The 12,043-nt window shown below is 39.9% G+C and overlaps 2 protein-coding genes across 5 annotated transcripts in view; one reads left to right on the top strand and one right to left on the bottom strand.

Annotated features, from left to right (window-relative positions):
* CCDC186 (coiled-coil domain containing 186) overlaps positions 1-4,447 on the bottom strand; it is a 54,643-nt gene extending 50,196 nt beyond the window's left edge. For both annotated transcript variants that reach the window (XR_012133003.1, XM_037011382.2), the window contains exon 1: positions 3,995-4,447. The gene's annotated coding sequence lies outside the window, so the exon portion shown is untranslated. The remainder of the gene's footprint in view (positions 1-3,994) is intronic.
* Positions 4,448-5,075: 628 nt separating this feature from the next.
* TDRD1 (tudor domain containing 1) overlaps positions 5,076-12,043 on the top strand; it is a 49,317-nt gene continuing 42,349 nt past the window's right edge. For 2 of the 3 annotated variants that reach the window (XM_073240382.1, XM_073240379.1), the window contains exons 1-2: positions 5,076-5,128; positions 7,307-7,513. The gene's annotated coding sequence lies outside the window, so the exon portion shown is untranslated. Of the gene's footprint in view, positions 5,129-7,306; positions 7,514-7,762; positions 8,441-12,043 lie in introns of those variants that run through there. The other variant, XM_073240380.1, reaches the window with a different exon arrangement.

Raw genomic sequence — 12,043 nt, 5'->3', positions numbered from 1 at the left:
CAATAAATTTCTGTATAGGGGACTCAATGCACAATCATTAATCAACCCCAAGCCTAATTCTCAACAGTCTCCAATCTTCTGAAGCATAATGTGTTCACAGTATTTTAATTTGAAGGTCTATCAATGTTCCATCAGAAGCTATGTAAGGTATGCATGAGTGTTTTAAGTCCAAGAGAAAAGTTTGACTCAGTTCAGCATAAGTATTATTTATAAAATAAACTACAAATTTTTAAATTGCAAGCTGTACCATTTGAGTATTAAATAATACCAGCTGTATACTTCTCAAAAAACATCCATTAAGGTAATAAGCATTTATAAAAGAGAAAAGATAAGCATGCTGAACCTGTGAGAGCACTCCTGTTCTTCAGTATAATGGTTTACTATCCTTTGAAGGAAAAGTTACATCAAAAGGCTTTTTCATACTCTCCAAACAAACTTTGAAAGCAGCATAAATAGGACAGTAACTTTTCCTGGCCAGTTTTAACAAAGTTCTGATAGGGCAATTAAAGTCAGAAGCAATAAATTAAATTAAAAAAGCATCCATAGTCGAACATAATCTGATCGCAACCCCCAAGTAACTAGCTTTTGATAAATCCTGATAACTTTAAAATACAAACACTTGCCCAGATAAAGTTTTTAAAAATACAATAAAATAACAGAACAGAAAAGAACCTGGGTAAGAAATATGAAAACCTTATTTTGCATGATGAAAATATCTGACACTGAATGAAGGTCATAGATGGTGAATTCATGCAAATCAAATTCTAATTTTAAAAGATTAAAAACTGGGCTGGCTATATCAAAGAACTCTAGTTCTGTCAAAATGAAATATTTTGCAAAGTAATCACACTGAAATTACCTTTTGGGTAAAATTAACTTTAATATATTGAGTTTCCTTATATGAAATATCACTAGATTTTACAAGTTGCCTTTAGTCCACCAGTTTAAAAAGCTTATTAGATGAGGCCAAGGTAGTGACTGCTAGGGGTTTGTTTAGCTTTGCACCCAAGACTCAGGGAAGAGTTACTTTTACAGTATATGCATCACATCATAAAAACAAATGTTAAAAGCGCAATAGATGCAGCAGGAGTCCCCACATCCCTGCCCAAGAACAGAACCAAATTCTGTGACAGGATAAATAGGAGAATGAAAAATGATGGTCCATCAAGACCAAGAAAAACAGGGTAAGTGGACAGACCATATAGCACATTATCAAGTTGTATGTCATATTATCAGTTTGGTATCTTAGATCCATGCAATTTTTATATATCTAATAAGTTTTAGAGAAGTTATTACTATAGAAATATTTTTAAACTACTTGTATTAGAACTATCTCAACTTTAATGAGTCTAAGAAAACATGAAAAATATTTTCAGCTAACTTTCCCCCCAAATCTGAAACTGAAAGAAGAAGAAGAAAAAAAAATTTGACCTATGGTTTCCATTTCAAAAAAGGAAGGCTAATGATTTTTTTAAAAATTAAAGTTGTTTCATGTAATTGTAGATTAATGATAGCAAAAATAAAAAATTAAAAATAAAAATTAAAGTTGTAAGTCTATCTTACATTAAGGATTTCTGGTAAATGTTTAAATTTTGAAACCACCTTTGACCTGGGCTTTGTTAATTTGGTACTACGTAGTTTGTCAAAAAATTTAATTATTCATTAGTACTTACTACGTAATTACCCCTACAGAAGACTGTCAGTGCACATGTCTTAATAAAGGAAAATACACTCATAATCCTATCAATACTTTGCTGGGTTTGATTTCTACTTTTGTGTCTACTGCCGCTTCAACTCAGTATTTTTCCTTTTGTTTACCTCCTAGCCCAAATAGATTTTTAAAATCTCAATAGCTGAGAAACAAAGTTCAAAGAAAAAGTTTAAAGTAATGATAATATTAGAGGATTATCTGTAAATTTAGATGATGTATGCTCTCATTGTTGCCCTGAAATGAATATTTAGGGCATATAACATAATAAATAACATTTGCAATATTGTAAGCCCTGTGACATATTTGAGAAATTAAAAAAACAGCTTTAGTTATTTAAATCTAGACATAAGTGATAAAAGAAAAATTTTATTGAAAAAAAAATGACTTCAGGTTAAGTTTTTTCTTTAACGTGAAACTGTTAGATGAACTTGGAAAACCACCAGGACAAGTTACTAGTCTTTCTTCAAAGGTAAAGATGATTTTCCTAAATCTCTAAATAAGGCTGCTTCTACCTATCATTTCTTCCTGAAGAGTCAGTCTACTGCACATGTTTTACCTTTACTGCATGATGTCAGCATGTAGGTGTAAATAGATTTTTTTAAAATTAAATATGCTAAGCAATCATTATCAGCTATGCTGTCATTGTATAGCATCAAAGGACAACTCTTTATGGGTGAAGGAAGTAAAAGGTTAAAGACTGGTTACTGTGCTACCACTCCTTACCTCTTAGCAATAATTAGGACTCTGACACTCTATGGAATCTCCACTATTTAAAGCAACTGGTATGTTTATATGCAGGTATTCTGAATTACACAAGGACTTAAAAAGAATAAAATGAATATAAACACAATCCATGCATTTCCAGGGAATAAAAGAGAAAAAACAATATAAACACAAGCCAGACATTTGCTGGTAGATCCTTCAGTAATTATAAAAGCTTGCCTAGTACAATGCAAAAAGGAGTTTAATTCTTTATACTGTAAGACTTATGAATTACCCAATACCTTCACTGAATGTTAAATAACATGAAAAGAGACAAAAAGGAAAAAGAAAAAAGAATTAGGCTAATCGTCAGTATTTTCTGCTTGAGTAATGATGGGTAAAGAACTGAAAAAGAGCCGTACAGAGAACATTATACCTACACAGGAGATGGCTCAAGTTTCACGCTCAATCTCTCTTTAACAATCTTTGCCACAAGCTCAGCACTGCAAATATGACTGTGTAGTTAGTTGGGAAGGCTGAACCCACAACTAGCATACCTAAACACTAAACAGCAGATCTTTTCTTATGAACGACTACCACCACAACTCTTGAAACACTGTTCCCTGGTTTACTGCACATTTTCCTTAGAAAAACTCTCAGCCTATCATTTTGGAAGAAATAAGAGCTGGGCATCAAGGGAACATCTCACACACGGAGAAAACTGCCAAATATACCTGGAACTGTGTATTTTTATACCTGGAACGACATACACTTACTCTACTAATTCTCATAGGTAACAAGAAAACTATTAAGCAAGTCAAACAGGTAGATTCTAATCCAGATGTTCCGATTCCTAAATCCAGGCCTCTTGCCTCTGAACAAAATCAAGATGTGAATATTATCTACGTTATTAAATGGTAAAGAGTTGAGCAAGCTACACCTACACTGTTCCGGATTACTACCAGGTAATATGTAGGAGGACTTTACCATTTTACAAGCTTGACAGAAACACAAATCTGAAATATCCTTACCAGCCACGGTTTATCAAATGCCTTGATGTCGCTGGAGGAAAGGCAACAACAACAAAAGAACAAGAATACTAACCACAAGCCCAAAGAATCGTTTCCTAAGTTACTTAAAAATCACAGCGACAGAAGTATTTCGAAGAGGGTAGAAAGTCGCCTCAACAGTAAACATAAAACACACACACGGTCAACTTGGAGACGAAAACAGAAATGGGCAACCGAACCTATGAAAGACCGCCGAGCAGGTGGGGCTTCGCGGCAGTCAGCCCTGGGGGCCCAGGCAATCGGTCCGATCCGCCGCACCCCGCGCCCCGCTCCGGAAGCGCGGCCCCCGCAAGCCTCGCCAGCCCCTCTCAGCCACCCCATCCCCGCGGCCCGGGGCCAAGGGGGCAGGCAGCGAGAGAAGGAGATCCAGAACTCCAGCCCCCAGCGCTCGCCTCACCCCAACGAGAGGAACCAGCGGGAGCCAACCCGGGACCCGCAGGACGGCGCGGGAGGTGGGCAGCCCCGCCGCGCCCCCACTCCCCGGTCCGCCCTGGTGCCCCTCTGTACTCACCCCACTTCTCCGAGCCTCAGGCCGCACCCCTAACGAGGCCGACGAAGCTCCGACTCAGGGACTAACTTATCCATAGCGGGGTCCGGCGGACCAGAAGGTGGAGAAGAGGGCAGCGGTGGAGAACGGGGTCAGCACCGCGCTCCCTCCGGCGGGGACTCACCAAACCCCCGCGGAGCTGACACATCAACAAAGATGGCGGCGACGCTGAGGTCGGCCCCGCTAGAGCTGAGGGGGCGGGGCCCTCGGGAGGAGCCAATCCGCGCAGCGAGAGCGGTGTGACGCAACGGCACCTTGAGGCCAGGGTACCGTGCTGGCCGTGGACTGGGCGCGAGCAGCCCCGGCTCCTGTTACCCGAGCGCCCTGCGGGGCGCCCAAACTCGCGGGGCTTCCAAGGCCAGGCAGACGCGGCGCGCCGGCTCTGCTGCCGACTGCCCTGTCCGGCCCCTCACACCACTCCCTGACCCAAACAGGTTCTTTAATTCTGTAGGACAGGTTTATTGGATATAATCCCTCCTCTCCCTTTGGCCCTTCCTTGTATTAGTCAGAGGCATAAAGCAATAAAAGAATTCGAAATCGTGACTTCCCAGCTCTGATGTGCAAACCTTGCACCTCATGTGGGCGGAGTCAGCTGCAGACTACTTGCGGGTCTGACATTTCATCCCTGGTAGAGAGTGGGGGTTTCCATAACACCGCGTCCGTGAGCACAGTGTGGCTCCTACTGCCATTGTTCAATAATAACCTGTTGGTGTGTTTGTCTCTGGCACCGGACTGGGAGCGCCTTTGGCACGGAAAGTGTTCTCTCCCGGCTGGGTGTCTCAGCACGCAGCGTGGGGTTTGACGTGGCCTGAGCAGCTCAATGATTAGCTATAAAATGTGTATTAGGGGGAGAAAGGGGTATTGAACGTCGTTGCTAACTGGGTCCGGACAAAAAAACAGTTCTGACAAGTCAATGCAAGAATTCGTAAAGTAAAACTTGTTGCTGTTCTGTTAAGCTTCTTTGATACTACTGACAAAAAAAAAAAAAAAAAAAAAAATCACTTAAAAATTACAGTATGTAACTATTCCTCTTTCTTTTCCAACAGGAAATGTAATTTCCCTCAAGTGAAGATATTGCATTAAAACAACTTTTGCAAGGTAAAGTGTGATGATAAAGAGATGATTTGACTTTAAAACAATAAATTGATCAAACATTCCTAGGAAGAGAGAATATTTCAAGGGGAAAAAAAATTCCAAGGAACATTAAGCTTTTTTTCCAAATTTGTATTGTCCTTAATAACATTCATATTGTTTATTTCTGAAATGTAAAGTACATGACTATGTCTTTGGGAGTCAAGATTTTCAGTATCAAAAGAAATGCACACATTCAATGATATTAAATAAAAATTCTGCAATCCTAAATTTGAATTAGTAATAATATGAATGGATGGTGCGATTTTTTTCATTAAAAAAAAGGTCTGCTGAAAGGTTTAGTAAAATGATAAACCCAATGCACTCCACTATTTTCCAAACTATCATCTCTAAATATAATTACCCAGTATAAGTCACCTGGGCTCCTTTTGGAGAACAAGGGCTTCTAAGTGTAGGGCAGGAAATGTACAAGAAAGCCTAGGACATATTGGTACCAGAAAGCAAAAAAACAAATCCAGATATAATAGTTGTGTTGAAAAGACTTAAGGAGCACCTGCTGATCAAAGATAGGACAATTTTAGCATTCAAAAAATAGTAACAACAGCAATTGATTGAGGTGCAACTACTATGCTAAAAATCAATGAGTACACTGATTTTTTAAACCATCATTGGTCACTTTTGGAGGATGCCAAGGAACCATGTTCTGAAACTAACAACAGCAAAGAATCAAGGATCCTTCCTTTCCTGCTAACAAACCATTCAAGTAGTTGATGTAGTAAAATTCTTCTTTGTTCAAGTTCAGGTAATAAATGAAGAAGAAAAGATACTAGACTGTTACTATTTTGAAAACCCTAATGAAATGATGAAGCTTGGGTAATGATCATCAGTGAGTCTAGAATAATTCAGTGAAAAGCTGTTGGGAAATTTTAGAGTGAATGGCTGAGGCTGACAACACTTTAACCTGCTACACTAGTTTTAGTCTTAAGGAGAGACAACTAGAAGGAAGTCTCTTCTGATGTAATGTAACAGAGGAACAAACCACGCCCTGTGAAGTATTTCTTGTTGGATGGTACCCAATCAACCAAATCAAATGTGAGAAAAACTGCAGCAATTGCAACATGTAAGTTTCAAGAACAGGAAATGATTAAAATAAATCTTTTAAAAACAAATCACTCAATGCACATATGGGTTGTTGTTTGGAACCTGATTTGAACACACCACCTATTAAAAATCATTTGAGACTGGGAGTTCTAAATACTAATTTTATATTAAGAAACTATTTTTATTTTTAAAGACAGGATAAATTTTGACGGTGTTTTTTAAATTATAATCTTAAAGATACCTACTTAAATATCTGGATGAAAAGACACAATGTCCCAGAAAATAAAGTGCTCCAAAAAATAGGTAGATATATATAACCCATGGGAGTGTGTCAAAGGAGCATAAGAGCTGCAAGAGTTCTCTGTGGCCAAAGTTGGAAGAATTTGAGCAGTGTAAGACACATTTTTAACCAAAATAAGCAGGCAACGAGAGGCAACAAAGGGCCAGGTAGTTTATTTGAGCGCAATCCCGGGCAAGGCTCACCAGTACGCACCAGGACAAGCTGGAAAGGTTGTGCTCAGCAGGGCAGGCAGCGAGTTTTTAAAGAAGGTAGGGGGAGGCAGAGCTTAGATTTACAGCAGCGCGAGGATTGGCTAGCCTAAGGCACATTTTTCAGGATGGGAGGGGGCAGCAGCCGTGGACTTTGGCACGTCATCAGTGTCCGACGTGCTCACCCCTCCCTCCGGGGCTTCCCACCTTACAATTTTCACAAACCAAAAGTATAAAATAAATACCCATGTGTCCACAGTGATATACAGAGTATATATGATTGAACATATTCATAAATGGCAAAGAGACAAATCTGCCATGTGAAAAAATTCCAAATAATTTCTCTAATAAATCTGCCCTTAAGGAGGGGTAGCATAATTCCCCTTCCTTAGATGTAGATAGGCTGCGCATAATGACTTCTTTCCAAAGCATAAGCTATTAAACAAATGGCAAAAAAGTAACTTTGTAGTAGAGAAAGCTGACAAATGCTAGCCAGGTAATCATGGAAAACAAACTGTCATAAATTATGTTCATAGGGTATATTTGATATGATGCAATACAATTGGCACTTTATCTCCATTGTCTTCCTTCTAGTAACTCATTGCTGCAGTCTTAGAAAAACGTTAGAAATTCTAACAGTGGCGCATCCTACAAAATGCCTGACAAGTATTCTTGGAAGTTATCAAGGTCACCAAAACAAGGAAAGTCTGTAAAACTACTGTAACTTAAGGTGGCATAACAACTTCAAGTATTCTGAATGGAATCCTCGCCCAGAAAAAGGACCACAGATTGAAAACTAAGGTGATCTAAATTAACTCTGAATTTTAGTAACGATATATCAATATTGCTTCCCTAATTGTAATTAATGAGTCCTAATGTAACATCGATAATAGGGAAAACTGGGTGTATTTTATGGTACTTCTCTGTACTGTCTTCTCCATTTATTATGTAAGTCTGAAATTGTTCTAAAATTTTAAGAGAAAAAAGTGCAAATTGAAATTTGCTTAGAACAATGGGGGAGAGTGGGGTACAGATGAGAACAAGATGGACTGAATTGATAATACTGGGACTGGGCGATGAGTACATTGAGGGGTACCATTTTTCTAGAGAGGTTCTTAGTTTAAGAAAACTAAGAAAAGAAAGACTTTCTTTGAACACCAACATATAATCACGTGCTCAGCCAAGAAAAACAAGTGAGCATGTATACTTAGAATCCAAAACCAGACCAAGGCAGTGGCATCATTAGAAAAACCTTTCATTAAGTGGTTAATGAATCTGATGTGTCTTTCATGGAGACAAGGTCTGCGTCTTTGCACATAAAATTTGTCCTGGAAGATTTCAGGCACACCTTTCTAGGAGGTGTAGAATAGTAGGTACTTTTAAGCTTCCGCAGGGGAACTTCCGGAGCCCCAGCAAGCTGTTACCACCCCTCGAGCACAAACACAGCGCCGCTTGCGCCGGAAGGCGATTTCCGCCCACGCCGGAAGGCGATTTCCGCCTGCCTTCCTCAGCACAAAGGAGGGAAAGGTGCACGTGGGCGTCAAGGGGCCCACGTGGGCGCAGACTGCGCAGGCGCCGCCTGACGTGAGCAGCCAGGCTAGGTTTTGGAGGTGAGGTGAACGTAGGTGGTCCCACTAGGCCGCGGAGTTCCCGGGGTACCGGCAGGACGCCATCACGGCCAGGTTTCAGAGACCAGTTGCGGTCAGCGGCCCTTTCGCCTCTTCCCAGGTAAGGGTTGTGAGGCTCTGGAGGAGCAACATGGACTGCGTGAGGGTTACAGGGCTTCGGTCGTTGGGTACCGGATGTTGGGTGCTGGACGTTGAGGTTGGGCGTTGAGGTCAGACGTTGAGTTGGGCCATGGGAAGTAAAGTGGAAATGAGAGGGTGGAAGGGTGCAGGACACCTTGGCAGGGAAGGGCTGGTCTAGGGTTGGAGGTGTAGGTATAGGGTTTCTGTGCTGGAGGGACGAAGGGCGTGGAAATTGAGCCTGTGGGTAAAGGGGGTTCCTTCAGTATTTTTGGAATATAGTTAGAAGTTGCAGGCGTGACTGTAAAATGTGAACGTTCTTTTGCATCCAGTTCAAGGACCTCTTTACCCTTGTCTTTAAAAGAAACGGGATGGTGGATTCAATGCCTTTGTTTAACTCAAGGCTACAATACAAACAACACTGATACTTAGACTTTTTCTGTACCGCCTGCTTCCTATTTTTGGAAAGGGAATATGTGTGCTGGCATTCGCTTAGATAGGGGTAAGCCAGCCCTGGTTCATTTAGCAAGTGGTTACAGTGTCTGCTATGTGCCAATCTCTTTTCTTGGCACGCGCGCCCTTGCTGTAAATATGCCTGCCCTGTTGACCTATGGAGTTAGGAAAGCTCCTTCTACTTCCTTACTGAGCCAACAAGGTGCTGAATGCGAAATTGCACGGTTTAGGAATCTGACCTGGATTTTCAGACAGCTGTGTAAGGGTGCTGGACCTGGGGGTTTGGCAAGTTACTACATCTTAAGTCTCCCTCATCTCTAGGAAGAAGGATATAGGAATACTATAATCATTATTTCCATCTTTGTGCAAACTAGATCCACATGACTGGGAGAGATTCTTCGCCTGTAGCGGTATAAAAGTAAATAAAATCATAGCTGTCTTCTAAGTACTTAGTAAGCTACTGTACTAGGTATTTACTTGAATTTAATCTTCGTATTGGAGAGTTGAGAAAGTTGCTAATGCTGGCCACGTTTTATAGGATTGAATCGTAGAAAGATGAAGTGATTTGCCCGAGATAGCTTACCTAAATGGGGAAGATGAGACTGCTCAGATTGCCTGTGGCTGACTTTAAGGCTCCTGTTTGCCGAACCAGTGAACTTCACAGTTTTAAAACTGTTTTGAGTAGCCATTGTCTCTGAATGCATGGGATTCTCAGGAAGGTAAAAGGTAAAAGCAAACATTAGAGAGAAAATTACAGACAAGTATCTGCTGACAGCACTTTGGTATTAAAGAATTATCTCCTTGTGGGTTTACTGTAGCCTCTGGGCTATAGTCTCTAGGAAAGGAAGATAAGGACGTGAGCCACTGTTAGTAGTGTGTCTTAGGATGCTCCTGGCTGCAGGGGTGGGGGGAGGGACAGCAGGATACTAAGGGAGTAAAAGAAAGGGTTTGCCCCTTAGGGAGCTTCACATCTCAATTGGGGTCAAAGCAATGAAGCTCAGAACAAAAGGACAATACAAAACCCTGATGTTATTTTTGCTTGGGGGAACTATAGAAGTCTTTTCCATTCCATTGTTCTTTTATTGTATCAGTGATTCCTTTAACGGAAATTTGGGGACCCTTCCAGTTAACCTCTTGTGTTAAGAAACCACTTAACTAATTAATGTAGATTTGATGATGATTATAGATAACATTTTTATTCATCACCAATAGCATGTAAAAAATAGTGGATTGTATGTGGAGGAAACTGCTTGTTTTAAAACTGGATGAGGTCAGCCTATGAGGCATTAAGACTGTTGAAGCGCAGTGTCCATCACTCCTCTGTACCTGTATACCAGAAGTATGCAGCCCAGGGTTGGTAAGCACAGCATCAGGCTTCCACTCCAGATTTAAAATTGTGCAGTGATTGACACAGGAAGGAGCCAAGTAGGGATAAGTGCATATCCTTACGTGTGTTTTAATGTTCCAGTTTAGCCTTAAAAGCCTGTCTGTATCCAGATTGTGGTAGTTAAAGAAATCCAAAACTGTGGATCAAAAGAAAAAAGGCAATTTTATAGGATGATAACTACAAATTTTTTTCTAAGAATAACGTTAAATTCCAAAAGATTTCAGGTGATTGTAAGTTTTGTGTGTACTCACGGTATACCTGGACCATTGCTGCAAAAGTTAGTGCAGAGATGGAAGGTAGTGTTGAAAGTCCGGGATAGGGTGACCCTCCTGTTGATGGACTGTAGGTCCACATCTGGAATCTTGTGCTCAGTTAAGAGAGTCATAGCAATACAAGAATTTCTGATGACCTAGAGGAAGACCAGAATTGTGTGGAGTCTGAAAGGTGTTATGTCAGCTGGTGAAGGACTTGAAGGAATCTCATGTTGGAAAGATTTTGGTCACAGGGCAGCAACAGGAGTCAGTCATTTGGGAGGAGAACCATTTTACAAAGAATGCAGTACAATTGGCTGTCCCCAGTTAAAAGGAGTCAGAAGCTTCCAGTTAGAGAACAGGTAGATGTCTGCTCTGGGCATTGTAATGAAAATTCCTGAGTAGGGTGAGGCAAGTGAGTGAGGTGTCCTGCCAAAGCTAAATACTCCACCCTAGGTGGAACTTCCTTAAAGCTTAAATCCTTTTTATTTGCTGCTTAAATTTGTATATTATGTCTAATAAGATTGATTCTGTTGTTCCTAAAGTCAAATATAATTTTTGGACTTGGGAAGAGGTGATGGTAAGACACAAAGCTTTGCTGTTAAATTTCAATAAACCTCATAGCATGATGTAATTCTTCATTTAAGACTGCTAGGTGTTATTTCAGACAGTGAGTTTCATTTTCCCTATCCAGGTTGTCATGAAAACAGTGCAGTAGTGCATTTTACATAGTTTTATCATGTGAGTATCTTTTGGATGCCTCACCATGTGCAAACCATGGTAGATGCTCTGAAGTCAGATTTTGGTTAATTTTTAAAATAAGACATGGTTCCTGCATTCAAGCAATTTAAAATAATCTAGAAGGCAGACATAATTGTCTGTAGGTATTTAATACAGGGTAGTAAGGAACTGACTATGGATTGACGGTCATCCTTACTACACAGGCACAAAGGAAAGGCTATTCAGAAGTTACATGCTGCATATCCACTGGTATCTTCAGAGGATGACAATATCCTAGTTTTGTGGTTTAAGTATTACTGTGATCCTTTAGAACAAAGTTTACTATGCAATGATAATACTTAAAAGTCTTTTTTTCTATAAAAATAATTCATCAAATATAATTTGGAAAATGAAAAAGAGGAAAAGATTCCCTTATCAACCAGCCTACCCCAGAACACACATTGTTACTTAAAATTTAATGTATTTCAGCTTTTTTATATGGAGGTTTTCTTTTTTGCAGTTATATTGATTATAGTGTTTCTCTGATTTTTCATTTGCTGTTCTAGCAGACATCTTAATGTTTTTGCGTACTATTTTAATTGGTGTAATATTCTATCTAGAATAGAGGTATCACAGCTATCTTTTTCTTTTTTGGGTATTTTAAATGTTTAGGATTTTTTGATGTTTAGGATTATTTTAATGGGATGATTTCTAGAAGTAGTTACCATGTTAAGTGGCTAGGAACATTTTAAAGGATATCTATCTCCAAATTATA

Source organism: Manis javanica, chromosome 7 (genome assembly GCF_040802235.1).
Source record: "Manis javanica isolate MJ-LG chromosome 7, MJ_LKY, whole genome shotgun sequence".
NCBI lineage: Eukaryota > Metazoa > Chordata > Mammalia > Pholidota > Manidae > Manis > Manis javanica.
The sequence above is the reverse complement of the archived record's forward strand: the minus strand, read 5'-3'. Positions and strand labels throughout refer to the sequence as shown.